Here is a 14,770-nt window from a genome sequence, read left to right as displayed (position 1 = left end):
TGATTGGATCCAAGATGGCCGACTGATGGCCATATTTATTTTCTTGGATGTTTGATACATGAAAAAGATAATGTCAGATAAACTTATAAATGAAGCAGAATTGATGGAAATGAAAGTTTTGCAGATGTAGTTGATGGGATGATAAGCCCCTTGGCAAAGTTTTAAGGTCACACGATATCCTATGACTACTTCAGATCACCTTTCATTATGTCCCCCTGATGGTGATTGGGGCAGGTTAGATTTCTGAACAAATTGTGCTTGTCTTTTCGTGTAAAGATATTTTACCAGAAAATGAACATTATTGCCACATAGCCTATACCATCTTAACTTTTTAGCCCACATGGGACTTTAGTCCCAGCGGGCTATTGCGTTCACTTTTCATCCGTCGTCCGTCCGTAGGCGGAATCCAGTTATTTTGGGAAGTTTTGAAGACGCTTCAAGGTAATGTCTTGATATTTGGTTTGTACATGTATCTACCCTAGACACATCTTCAGCCCAAAAACTGGCCCTGTCAGAATCAAGATGGCCGACTGGCAGCCATTGTTGTTCGTCAAAATCAGCACTTTTTACACTTTTTGAGGGAGATTTTGAAGACGCTTAAATCAATTACCATGATCTTTCGTTTATATTTGAATCTACCAAGGGTCCATCAGCATAAGAAAAATTGGGTCGATCTGACTCAAGATGGCTGTCCTATGACCTTTTTAGTGCCCAAAAATGTCAATTTTGGCCCAAATTCTGAGTCCCGTAGCTTCCTACTGGTTTGCCATTTCTCATTGCAATTTGTGAAGGGTATTCTTTGGAAAGGGATGTTTTATATCTGAGCCAGGTATTTTTGATCGGCCAATTATGACGCAATTGGCGGCCATCTTGGTATCATCAGCACTCATTCGTGGGTGGGAAAAAGTTTTTCCACATTATATTGATACCTAAGCATATTTTGTTGCCACAATCAATTGCAAAGTTGTAGCTCATGACATTGTCTATGATTGTGGTGAGTTTTAAGGACATTAGTTATTCTATATGGTCACCAGGGGGCGTTGAATAGTAGAATAACTTAGTGTTTCCTTATTAGATTGGTACCAAGGCATAATATGTTACCATGATCGATTGCAAAGTTGTAGTTTATGACATGTTCTATGATTGTTGTGAGTTTCAAGGTCATTGGGTTTTGCATATGGTCACCAGGGGGCACTGAATAGTAGAATTACTTAATAGTATTTCCATATCAAATTGGTACCGAGGCATATTTTGTTATCAATCGTAGCTGCTGAAATGTTCTATGATTGAAGTGAGTTTCAAGGTCATTGGTTTTTGTATATGGTCACCAGGGGGCGTTGAATATTGAAATTGTTAGATTGTTGAGCATTGGAAACCACTTCCCAAGTGGGCATGGTGTCCCTGGACCCCTAGTTTAAAACTTGTTACATCATTACAATGTAAATCTTTCTGTGAAACTTTGAAAACTGGATCATTCTTCTTCTACTGTGGCATGAAGGTATAAGGCCTGTGGGCCTCTTGTTCATTTCCGGCCCTATCTCATAGGCGGTTTAAGATAATTTGGTGATTTTTTTGGATGGGTTACCCTAGAGGCCATGAGTAATTGATTATATTTCGGGTGTTGTAGGTCAAAGGTTTTGTATTTTTCATTTCCCGCCTTCATATATAGGTCAACATACGCTCGGGGTGTATTTTACACTCAGGGGTTTCACCTGATGTGAGGGCATCAGTCGTCTTCAGCGACATTCTAGTTTTATGCTGCTTTTTGTTGCTGGAAGTTGCCATTTTGAGAATGATCACTTCAAACTCTGAGTTAAGATGCTTACTATAGAGATATAACTTTGACTCTCAGTTAAATGAGAACTGTGGAACACAAAACTAACTGACTGAGTCAGCCAACTTAGATTTAGTTTCTGACTCTGAGTTAAAACTAACTCTGAGGCAGATTTCATCAAGAACTGTTGAACCGGTTCCTGGTTAATAATTTCAGATTGGATTAAAATGTCTCCTCTGCAACATGCGAAAATATATCCCACAATGGCAGGTGGTTAGATTGGTTAAACTTTGGTTTATTGGTTTTTTTCTGTTGGAATTTCACACAAAAGTGGAATTAATATACACATTTTAGTCTACTGAGTACTGAGAATTGAAATTAATCAATCACTCCATGTGAGTTACATGGTATCATGATGTCCGTTCATTGGATTTCGATGATATAAATATCTCATTCAAATTCATTTAAAGATGCCAACCTGGTGTCAAAATGACCCTCTAATGCTTGCAATCCCAAAGTTTCTGTTGGTATAAGTTCCATCTCTTTTTAGCCCACTTGGGACTTTAGTCCCAGCGGGCTATTGCGTTCACTTTTTGTGAAAGAAGAACAGTTGATCGTAGGACTATGATACTACACAGTATGATTACCCCTAGAGAGAGGATCTGCCCTATTGATTTTGGGGACGTAGGATTGAAGGTCAAGGTCACTACAGGTCATGTGAAACCTTGTGAAAGGGATTCAAGAAGAACCGTTGATCGCAGGGCTATGATATTACCCAGTATGATTACCCCTAGGTAGAGGATATGCCCTATTGATTTCGGGGTCCAATAATCAAAAGTCAAGGTCACTTCGGGTCATTCATCTGAAACACTGTGAACGTGATTCAAGAAGAACCATTGATTGCAGGACTAAAGTCTATCCCAGTAGTTATGACCGCGGTGCATCAAAGAGTTGTTACACTAACATATCGGGATCCCTGTGGTTTCTATCACTCAGCCGTACGAGTAATTGAGGTCAAGCGACTACTGCATTCAAGAGTGAATAATATACCATCCTGGCCATTCATGAAAGGATATAAAATTCCTATTTTTATAATTTTACAAAATCCTTTCTTGAATTTTTTATTTTCATTTTGGGAATAATCATGTCATGTGGCAAATTCAATCTGATTGATTTATTTTGTACATCTATAAACTCTTCAGAGTTTGAGCATATATAATCTGGAATCATCTCATGAGTCGAGTGCTGTTGTTTTGCTTGAAACTCCGTCTAAATATAATCTTTCAACTCGGAAATTGGTTTTGACGCTTCATAATGTAAACACCGACTTCAGCATCCAGCGAAAATATTCACTCTTGAATGCAACAAGACTTCAAAACTGAATTTTCATTGCTTATTACTTCATTTTCTTGGATTAAGTGTGGAAAAGTTTTGCTCTTTATTCACTCTTGCCTGTAACCATAGTAACAAGCAGCTGGGGTCCAGCGAAGCAGCGATGCTCATGGTGAGTTTGACCACTTGAAGCTGTCAGTATCAATTAAATTGTTGTTGATACTGGCTCTTTGAGAGTGAAATGCTGCGGTCATAACCACTGGGATAGACTTTATGATATTACACAGTATGTATTTCCGTCGAGTACTGTACCCTTTCCTATGGTTTTTCCCAATATTTTCTAAATTAGGATTGATCGCCAATGGTTTTTCTATACGACCCGGCCCTGCGGTATTGCATTTAGCCATCTTTTTTCTTGGCGTTCTCGCAGTAGAACGCGTTGGATTTTTTCGCCGTAAAAATCTGGGAATTAGGATATTAGGGAGTTTTCACTCTCATAACGGTGAGTCCGTTCGGTTTGGGGGTTATGCCTGGTTTCTATTTTTTCGTAAGAATTTTATTTACAAATATAATTTGATTGAATTGAATTGATTTGATTTGTAACAGGATAATTATGCCACCCCCTCTTAAGGGTCAACATCGTGGCGGGGAGGGATGCAGGCATTTGTTTGGCGCCTGGGACAACCACGATTCGTGTGCGTCGTGCAGGCGCAAATCCGATCAAATATGTGCAAGGAGCAATCCTTGCAAGATTTGCGAGGTGTGGTCCGAGGACCTTGGGCTTCGGGCCGATAAGGCTCTTAAACTAAGAGATCGTCGTGGAGTTAGCAGGGATTCGTCGGTTTCGGCCAACGTGCCAACCGACGTTTCTAATCCTGTTTCTTATCATAAAGCGGAGCGGTCGCCGGTCGTTCAGGTACGATCGGCTTCCCAACTCCGTTCACCGGGGAGGAACGCTGGTTCACCGGCACCGGTTTCCGGTCATTCACCGGTCTCTGGTCGTTCACCGGTTCGGCCGGTTCAGACTACATGTTCGGAACCAAGTGCGGGCCGCGGTAGTCGGGAACCGCCCGCACCAGTTCGGTCGGTACTGGTCCGGTCCGGGTCGGGCATCGGTCCGGTTCGGGCCGGTCCGGTCCAGACGTTGTCCGGTTCAAAACATCCGGTACGTTCATCGTCTGATTGTGATCGTCGCTCCGGGGATAGAGCTCGCTCTCCCACTAGATTTAGACGCCGTGAGCGTAATAAACGAGCAAGATCTCCTTCTCGCAGATCAAGGTTTGATCGCGAGAGGGACTACGATCATTATTGTCGGAAGTTTCGCCGTCGGTCTTCTCATCGTTCGTCGACGTCGGTTAGCGATGAAGGCGATTCTTCTAGTAGGTCTCGATCCCGTTTGAGGGACCGTCACCGAAGTCGGCATGGTCGTTGGGATACTGGAAAATACCTGACTCAGAAGGATTTCCATGTATTTGAAGAGAAAATTTTAAACTTGTTATCTTCGTCGCAACAAGTCGCTGCAACCTCTACAACAGGTAAGCCTATTCCTGATTGTCCAGTTAGAAGTTCGCCAGCCCACTCAGTTCTTCGGAATTCTGACTCTGAATTCCTGGATGCTGCGGTAGGGTCTGATTTCAATGAGGATCCGGTCCGAGAAGCGGCAATTCCTTCTGGGGTCGTTCCTGTCGCGAGCAATTGTGGGTTGCCCCAGACGATGGGGGCTTCCCTGGTTCGCAATGTATCTCCGTCCCCTTCAGTTTTATCCGAACCAGCGGGGGACATGCCATTTAGAGCGATGATAAGTGAGTTCTTTGTCAAGCACGGGGCAACTCGCGCTAAGCCCACAGCAGCTCCTCTGGTCGGTGAGTCAATGGAAGCTTATCGCCCTCCAGACTCCGATCTTAAAGTTTTACGGGAATCGTTAGCGCTTTCGAGAGAATGGGCTCGATTGGATACGCAATTATGGGGTGAATGTCGACCTGGAACATTTTCATTTCCCCCTCCAGAACGGGGTATGAAATCTGGGAAATATTTTAGTTCAACCGATCCACCTATAGGCGCATTTCGCTCGGCGTATTACGCAACTCCAGGTGCTGTGGATCACAGTCATAACTGCCTGGATGCTGATTATACTTCACGAAGGTACAGAGCCGCAACTTTCAGCGACCTTGACACCAAACACGTGAACTATCTAGGTGCGCGAATGTTGTTATGACGTCATAATACTCTTAATAAACAACACCGCGCGGTCTCGCGATACGCGCGTGGAAGGATCTAAAATCTATTCTGCGATGTATTTTAAATAATATTTATAAAAGAATCCATTTAAAGACTATAAATAACATATAAAACATAAAATTAATTGAAAGCAACATCGCTGGAAGATTAGTTTTAAAAATTTGATTGGTGTCAATCATCAATTACCGCTAGTCAAAATGGCGGCCGTCATGATAAACAAGACGGAGAATGTTCTTTAACTGACTGGATCTGGTATAAAATGTAGTATTTCACATCACAAATGGCCCAAGTCCGTTTAAAAGAATAACTGTACCGCACTCAAGGCACCAAGGTTGGAATATGGCTATGGATCATGATAAAATAGTGCGCTACGACCGATAAAATATCAGCTGTCGGTACTCGGTCATGCCATGTGGTACAGGCCTACTACTACTCTTCTGTCGCATCGAATCGGAACCTGATTCCCGAAGCAGCCAAGGTCCTAACGAGAAGAATAAACGAAACAAATGTAAGTGTCCTGCACTCAATTCTACGGTGTCTAATTATCTTCAAGTGTCTACTCCATCCACACTTTAATGTAGTCTACAAAAACATGGACAAGCGATACTTTAGTAGATTAGGTTCTCATCAAACAATCTACTGGGGGTTGAGTGTACGTGTAGGTAGTGTACTCACTGCTACTTATCTTATTTTTAGGAAACATTTTTGACAGACCACCTATCTACTAGTGTCGAATGATTTTTCCATGGACCCGAAAAGTAGGCCTAGGCCTCTTAGAGTCGTAAGACGGTAGGCTATTCATGTCATTTATTTACATAACTATGAAGTCTTGAGATAAATTTCCACATGCAATTTTTTTATTTCAAAGGCAATGTTTTTTTTTTTCAGAGAGTTCAGCCTGTTACAGGAACCGGAACAATGCTAATTTAGAGGTCAACTTGTGACTAGATAAGCCAGGTTTACAGGATTGGAGATGATAAAAAGTGAGTAGGCCTCACTGACTGAATGGTAAATACATCATCTGTAGTCATCGCTGCTGTATTGAATCATTTAACTTTCAGCAATCAATTGATTTTTTTGTTTGCTTTTATTCATTTTTAGGTGATGCAGATATCAAGTACAAGGGCATGAAGTTGAATCTTTAAACTGGGGATTGTCAAGATTTTACTTGTTTCCATCTTTTCACTTTGATGTTTGAATAAATCTAAACATATAAAAGAGCTTTTTCTTATGCGTATTCTTGAAGTCGTGAATTCCTATTCATTCCTACTAACAGAAGAAAATAAGAGAAGCTTCGTCTACACTTGCATCTTATACCGAGGTTATGCGTCTACACTAAGCTCGAAACACGGGTTGAATGCAAAAAGCCAGGTTTTTGAAAAAGGAGTTATATAACCTATTGAGAATTGAACCTATGTTCACGAAAAACTCTACAGGGCCCAGTTTCACGAAAAAGTTTAAGCCTAAAACGGTTAAGTTTGAATTGTTGTCCTCATTCAAAACATGAAGTACCCAATAGCAATTACACCAAAAATTTGAGTTTAACTCTTTTGTGAAACTGAGACCAGATGTGGATTCAGTTACTGGAGCTAAATTAAGTGTAGATGCAGCCCTGCAAACGCTGGGTTCATATGAACCCGCATACTTTGAAACCCGGGTTCAACGAGCTGTAGACGTGGTAATATACGTATATCGCAGTCAGAAAAAGAAGCAAATTGAAAGTACATCAATCTTTTATTTCCAACCTAAAACAATGAGACAGAAGGTTTGAATGCAACAAGCCATTTGAGCAATTGCGGTTACTAATTTGTAAAATGTATTGATATGATATGGAAGGCCAACTGCTGAATTCCATGGGTACCATCAGAACCAAATGCACGCTACTTGCCATCTACCTGAAATAAACAAATGTCAATATTATGTTATAAACAAATAAATATGAAAAAAATGCAAATTTCTGCTCGATACAACTTACATTTGAATGGGAAAATCGGTTATAAAATATCTGCTATGTCTGACAAATAACTGACGAATCCTATAAAACAAAAAATATATTATCTTTAAAATAAAATTAACAATTCAAAGATTTTTGGCAATCTTCCAATACAATAAACATAGGTCCCTAGTAGGCCTACACTAAACACTTACTGAGCCAGACAACCTGATATCCTTTCAAACAAAACTGAATTCGACATTAGATGTGAGATGCGTGAAAATGAGCCATAGGCTGGTTTTCCACGAGAAACAGATCAATCAAATTTATTTCCCTTTAGCCGTTTCCACAACAAGGGTGCGGCACTGTTGGACAGGACAGACACACATTTTCGAGTCTGTATTAATCAATTGTTTACTGTGACAGCGCAGTAATTAGTCAGAATTTTCAGGGAAATCCCCTACAAAAATGGCCCCACCACCCGAAGACCTGCACACAAATTTCTGTGTCAGAGCCAAAATTGAGGTAACGCCTGCGCTTTTACGCCTTTCTCGTGGAAAATCCTAGTTTAGACATATTACGCAACGAATTCAATATTTCCTTATGCCAAATGATTACTCTCATAACAGTCCTTCATTTCAGGATTCAATAAGTCTCAGTATGTGTTTTATAGACTGTGGCACTAGTCCAATTACAATAATTTTCGAATTTGGTCCGCAGTTTACGATTAGGCCTAACTTGATGACACAAATTCTAAGTCAACTCGTAATAGGGAGTACACATTCTATATATCAAAATTGACAGGAGAACAAGATCTAATTACGTATGTTTTCAGATTTCGAATGAACCCAATTATATTCGGGTAAAAGTCATCAAAATTAATAAGGTAAAAACGCTAGCTCATAAAATTAGTTTTGAAGTAGTACGAGAAACTGGGAATATCTCACTTATTTCCAATGCCATATAGACATATAAGGTATCATTCTATTCTTTTTTAGATGGGTTTTAATACTATTGGGTATTTGGATGACTGAACTGTCTATTCTACCTTAAATTCTTCCAAAACTTTGAGATTTCGGAGGCCCAAAACCGGCAAAATGACAAAATTACTTCCTGGTTTTCAGCGCCGCCCTGGGAAATTAATATGGCGAAAGTTGAGAAAACTGGAACATAGCTAAACGCTAAAACACGTATAATTTCGTTTTAGATATGTTTCGGTTCGAATCCCAAAAACTTAATACCTTAAAACGTGACATTAGTCCGGGTGCCGTTCCGTATTCATTCAACACGCGCGCTCAACCGCGAAGCTATTTTTAGCGCAACAATCAATTTAACCAATAGAGACGCGCTACGTCATAACGTTCGACATGGTCGCATTTGCCTTTACTCGTACCGTCGTGACTTTGATCAGCCCGGATACTGTTACAGCACAGTCGGGTATTCGTTTGCCTAAGTCCGGTTTGGTGGCCATGACGTCAATCCTGGACAATCTTACCAGGGTTGGTTCGTTTCAAGATATGGCACTTAAGGTGTTGACGGGTGAGCTTCGCGAGACTCACGCCGCCATTCATGCGGGCTCCAACCCAGAGTCAGTTGCCCTAAAACTGGAGGGAATGGACCGGATTATCCAATCTTTGGCTCGGTCTGTTTCGCATGTAATTCCGTTGTCGGTTCGGGGTCTGGCTAATCTTGTGTTAGCCTCCCGTCAGTCAGTGATGGACTCCAGGTCCAAAACTCTACCGGATATGGTGTCCAATGCTTTGCTGAGAGCCCCATTGGGGACGTCTTCACGTCTCTTCTCCGGTTGGTGCGCTCCGGATTCCGCAGAGCTGAGGAAGATTCGGGAGGTTCAGGCCAAGTCCAACCCCCGAACTCCGTGGAAAAAGCGTTCTGGTCTGACGCCGGCGGTGCAAGGTTCGGCACGGACGCAAACAGGACCATCTCAAACTTCAGCGCTTTCTCAGGCGGCTTCGGATGCCGGTTGGAGAACTAGCGCGCAACTTCAACAATCGTGTCAAGCCTCGTCCGGTCGTAACAGTTCCGGTTCGTATCGAGGCAAGGGGAAGGCTCCAAAAAGGGGCTCTTCCTTTCGGAAAAACTCGAAATAAATTTTTGGGACCAGTGGGAGGTTGTCTGCAGCAGGCAGCAACCCACTGGTCCGACCTTTTTGGAGACGGTTGGCCCTCCCGGGTCGTCTCTCGTGGTTACCGTCTCCGTTTCCTAAGGAGACCGCGCCTGATGAGGTCACCTCCCGACATGCGGCCAAAACCAGGTCAGGAGGCCTTAATCTCTCCGGCTCTCAAGGAATTGGCCCAGAAGGGAGCGATAGAACCAGTTTGCAACGAAACTTCTCCCGGCTGGTTTTCTCGAATATTCATGGTACCAAAGGCCACAGGGGGTCAACGGACAGTGATAGATCTGTCATCCCTCAATCGGCACCTAGACATTCCAAGGTTCCGGATGACCAAGCCCAAGGAGGTGATTCAAGGGCTCCGTCCGGGTCAATGGGCGGCTTCATTGGACCTGAAAGATGCTTACTTTCAGGTTCCAATTTACCCAAAATCTCGGCGATTTCTCAGGATAATGTGGAAAGGCCGCCAGTTCCAATTCAGGTCTCTTCCATTTGGCCTCAGTATGGCCCCGTGGGTTTTCACCAAGTTGGTCAAGTCTGTTCAGAAGGTACTTCAGTCAAGGGGTGTTCGACTGTTCGTTCACCTCGACGACTGGTTAATAGTCGCGAATTTGGCTCAGGAATGTCGGGAGGCAATGACCTCAGTCTTGGACTTAGTCCATCAGCTATGGTTCCGCGTAAACAGGGAAAAAATCTCAGTTGACGCCGGCCCAACTGTTCACTTATCTCGGCATGGACTTCCATCTCCGAATCGGCAAAGTCTTTCCGTCTATGGCCCGAGTAGCCAAACTTCAAGAAGCTGTAGCGGGAGTGTCCACAACCCCGAGAACAGCTCGTTACTGGTCACGGCTTCTAGGCTCCATCAGCTCCATGGGTCTGGTGGTACCCTTAGGCCGCCTCAGAAGCAGGCGCTTGCAACAATATTGGAAGGTCTTCTGGTCTCAGTCAAAGGGCAACTGGGAGACCTTGATTCCCGTACCTCCAACCCATCTAAGTCCGGATCTTCAGTGGTGGGCGGCAACTACGAATCTTCGGCTCGGGGTGTCACTAGCCCCGTTAGAGGCTCCAGTGTATTCACGGATGCCAGTCACCAAGGATGGGGGGCACATCTGGAGAACCGACTCAAAGCCGGGAGATTGTCCTGCTACGAGGCCACCAACCACAAAAATTTCCTAGAAATGCTGGCCGTGTGGAAGGGGGGGTCGATGCCTTCTCTCTGGACTGGTCGGGGATGCATGCGTATGCGTTCCCGCCCACACCAGTCCTGCTGCGCTTACTGGATCAAATAGAGAGATCAGTCAATTGCAACATAGTTCTGGTAGCACCATGTTGGCCGGCTCAGAAATGGTTCCTACCACTTCTCAACCTACTGTGCAACAACCCCAGGATTCTTCCGAATTTCCCATCGCTTCTGTCTCAGGGGAACTTTCGGCATCATCCAAACAGCCAGTGGTTAAATCTGCTAGCCTGGCCATTGTCCAGCGATCCTTGTCAGCTTCAGGCTTTTCAGAACAGGCTGCCTCCTTTATCGCAGGATCTAAGCGGCCATCAACAAGTACCATTTACGATGCCAAATGGAGTCATTTTGCGGAATGGTGTGCTGCAGGGTAAATTGATCCATGCTCACCCTCTGTAGCTCAATTGGCAGATTTTTTACTGCACCTATTTGAAGTAAAAGGTTTGCAGGTCATAACTATTAAAGGTTACCGCTCCGCGATTTCTCATACATTGCGTGCTTCTGGATGGCCAAATGTAGCAGGGGTTCATCGGATATCCCAGCTGGTTGCAGGGTTTTCTATTTCCCGGCCTCGGGTACCAAGGACAGTTCCACCATGGGATCTGTTTGTAATTTCGAAGAAGTTAATGGAGGCTCCATTTGAACCTCTTTCGGCAGCGTCATTTGCAAATTTGTCAAAAAAGACTGTATTTTTGCTGTTCTTGGCTTGCTCGGCCCGTCGCTCTGAGATTCATGCGCTTTCAGTCCGTCAAGGTCATATTGTCTTCGGGCCAGCGAAGGAATTTGTTTCGCTGCGGCCTGCTTTGGAATTTGTGGCAAAGAACCAACGACCAGGCTCGGTTGGGCGTCAATGGCGAATTGAAGCCCTAAAACATCGAGTGGAACTGGGCGTTGTGTTTCTATTTAGATCGCTCTGTTTCACGGAGGGGTTCACGGGAGCGGTTATTTATTCCGCTGCTGGATCACCTTAAGGGTGATATTTCGCGGGACACAGTGGCCCGATGGGTCTCTTCACTGATCAAGGACATTTTATTGAAGGAGAATCTTTCCTCGGAGGGAGTGGTTTCTCATCAAGTGAGGTCTATGGCTACTTCCTGCGCACCCTTTTTGTTCTTGGCTTGCTCGGCCCGTCGCTCTGAGATTCATGCGCTTTCAGTCCGTCAAGGTCATATTGTCTTCGGGCCAGCAAAGGAATTTGTTTCGCTGCGGCCTGCTTTGGAATTTGTGGCAAAGAACCAACGACCAGGCTCGGTTGGGCGTCAATGGCGAATTGAAGCCCTAAAACATCGAGTGGAACTGGGCATCCCGGACAGGACTTTATGTCCTGTGCGGGCGTTGTGTTTCTATTTAGATCGCTCTGTTTCACGGAGGGGTTCACGGGAGCGGTTATTTATTCCGCTGCTGGATCACCTTAAGGGTGATATTTCGCGGGACACAGTGGCCCGATGGGTCTCTTCACTGATCAAGGACATTTTATTGAAGGAGAATCTTTCCTCGGAGGGAGTGGTTTCTCATCAAGTGAGGTCTATGGCTACTTCCTGCGCAGCCTTTTTGGGTGCTCCGTTGGAGGAAGTCTGTCGGGCCGCCTTTTGGAATTCTCCATCGACATTCACGTCATTTTATTTACGGGATGTTTCAGGCCAGTTGGGCTCATTAGCTTCACTTGGTCCTGTTGTCATGGCTCAAGGTGTCCGTTCTTTCCGATCGGACCCTTTAGTGTAGAATATTTATGTTGCATTATCAGGATCACATGGGGTGTATCCTTGTACATAGTTTGGGCTCATATCTGCAAGTATTAATTTTCGCAAAATTCTGGGGGGCCCTGAGCTGGACGGACTCACTGTGGCCAACCGGTCTTCCCTGTGCTACAGTGCTCCATTCCGTGCTTGGGTAAGTGCTCTCTTTTTCCCTCTTACCTGTGCTACAGTGCTCCATTCCGTGTTTGGGTAAGTGCTCTCTTTTTCCCTCTTACCTTGCGTTTGAGCGGTGGTTTTTCTATCTACCTTTCCCACCATCCTTGTGCTAGGCTAGTCTAGCAAAAACCATAGGAAAGGGTACAGTACTCGACGGAAATATTACAATTTTTGGAACTAAAATTTGTATTTCTGAGTAGTACTTACCCTTTCCTATGGTGGGAATCCCGCCCACCTGCCCCGCATAGCTGTTTTTTTTTTGTCTGCTATGACGTAAAAAGATGGCGGATTTCGCCGGTGGCTAAATGCAATACCGCAGGGCCGGGTCGTATAGAAAAACCATTGGCGATCAATCCAAATTTAGAAAATATTGGCAAAAACCATAGGAAAGGGTAAGTACTACTCGGAAATACAAATTTTAGTTCCAAAAATTGTAGTTATATCCTGCAGGGAGGATGTGTTCTATTGATTTTGGTGTCCAAGGATCAGAGGTCAAGGTCACTACAGGTCATTCATGTGAAACCTTGTGAACGTGATTCAAGAATTACCGTCGATAGCAGGACCATGATATTACTTAGTATGATAACCTCTAGTGGGAGGATGTGCCCTATTGATTTCGTGGTCCGAGGATCAAAGGTCAAGGTCTCCTCAGGTCAATCATTTGAAACCTTGTTAACACGATTCAAGAAGAACCATTGATAACAGGACATACTATTTCACAGTATGATTACGCCTGGAGAGAGGATGTGCCTTAGTGATTTTGGAGTTCTAGGGCCAAAGGTCCAGGTTAGTATAGATCTTTTGCCTAAAGCCCTGTAAACTCAATTCTTAGATAACCATTGACAATGATATTTCATAGTATGGTTATCCCTGGATACACTCATCATTTTTATATCGCGGGGTCATAAATACACAGTATCAAATTGCCTTGTTCTTGTTTAATTTTCAATGAAATTTTTGCACATCAGTAGGCCAACAGGGTGATAGATTTTTACTCCGCACAGTCTGGCAGGCAACTGGACCATAAGTCCTTTATTGAAGTCTTCAAGGGAAATTTGATATCACGATTTGACTATGTAAGATTAAGAGTTGTCTGTTAGATGAAGAGTTGACTATATAAGCTTGATCTAATCTTTCATTGAATTATGCCAATTTATGATGAAATAATATTTGTTAAACTTTGTTTGCACCTTGAAATTTTATTTTGCAAATAACACATACAGTAGTTAGCAAGAATACTTAAGATCAATGTTTTTCTTGATGAATTACGCTAAGTCGAATTGGATTTAGTTTTTATGTCTAATTAAAATGGCTCAAAATGTAAAAGTATTCTTTTTAGCCCAATTGGGACTTTAGGAATCCAGTTATTTTGGGAAGTTTTGAAGACGCTTCAAGGTAATGTCTTGATATTTGGTTCATACGTGTATCTACCCTAGACACATCTTCAGCCTAGAAACTGGCCCGGTCAGATTCAAGATGGCCGACTGGCAGCCACCGTTGTTCGCCCAAATCAGCACTTTTTACACATTTTTGAACGTTTTGAGGGAAATTTTGAAGACGCTTATATCAATTACCTTGATTTTTCGTACATATTTGAATCCCCAAAGGGCCCATAAGAAAAATTGGGTCGATTGGACTCAAGATGGATGTGTAGCACATGCTCCTGAAGGTGGCTTCTACGGGACGGTTCCTGATCCCTGCATTTTTTCAAGGAAAAACTAAAGGAAAAAGTTTCAATTTAAAAAATGGCAATTGAGTTGTGTATTGTAAACATAAAACTTGCAAGGTCTGCGGAAAAATGAAAACACGAAGGACTGTGGAAAGATTTCAAAGAAAACACAAAAGACCAAAAAACTTCCTATTTAATTTGATGATTTATGCTGGAGAGGGTGCTTAACCCATCATGCGCCAAGTCACTTAGAAAAAAATGCCTTGGCTATGCAAAGTACTTTATCTGACTCTTAGACTTCACAATTACGGCCGTGCGCCTCTAGTTATTTGCTGTCAATGATATTTAAAACATCGTCAAATGAAATCTCTTCCAATGATTTTCATTAGCTGATTTATTGTGGTATTCAACCGGTATATTCTCTGCATTATTTGACGATTAAAGCTTAGCAGAATGCCAAGCAGTTTGTTTTTGTGCAGATCTACTAACGATCAAAGCTGAGCCCTTTTGCTGAGCTATTCGTTTTTGCTTCGAAGCGAGTGG

At 43.2% G+C, this 14,770-nt stretch overlaps 1 protein-coding gene and 2 long non-coding RNA genes across 4 annotated transcripts in view; 2 read left to right on the top strand and 1 right to left on the bottom strand.

Annotated features, from left to right (window-relative positions):
• The window catches only part of LOC141900106 (inositol polyphosphate-5-phosphatase A-like), a 221,486-nt gene that overhangs the window by 155,745 nt on the left and 50,971 nt on the right, over positions 1-14,770 (top strand). The gene's annotated exons all lie outside the window — the stretch shown is intronic.
• LOC141900108 (uncharacterized) lies at positions 5,408-6,557 on the top strand. The gene is made up of 4 exons (XR_012618661.1): positions 5,408-5,852; positions 6,041-6,133; positions 6,233-6,352; positions 6,446-6,557. It is a non-coding gene; the product is annotated as an uncharacterized LOC141900108 (long non-coding RNA).
• Positions 7,075-8,652, bottom strand: LOC141900107 (uncharacterized). 2 transcript variants are annotated; one of them, XR_012618660.1, is made up of 4 exons: positions 8,519-8,652; positions 8,326-8,408; positions 7,320-7,379; positions 7,075-7,239 (listed from the first exon to the last, which is right to left on the bottom strand). It is a non-coding gene; the product is annotated as an uncharacterized LOC141900107 (long non-coding RNA). The 2 variants fall into 2 exon arrangements; XR_012618659.1 differs by having other exon boundaries at positions 8,326-8,619.

The sequence above is a fragment of the Tubulanus polymorphus genome, chromosome 2 (assembly GCF_964204645.1).
Source record: "Tubulanus polymorphus chromosome 2, tnTubPoly1.2, whole genome shotgun sequence".
Classification (NCBI taxonomy): domain Eukaryota; kingdom Metazoa; phylum Nemertea; class Palaeonemertea; order Tubulaniformes; family Tubulanidae; genus Tubulanus; species Tubulanus polymorphus.
The sequence above is the reverse complement of the archived record's forward strand: the minus strand, read 5'-3'. Positions and strand labels throughout refer to the sequence as shown.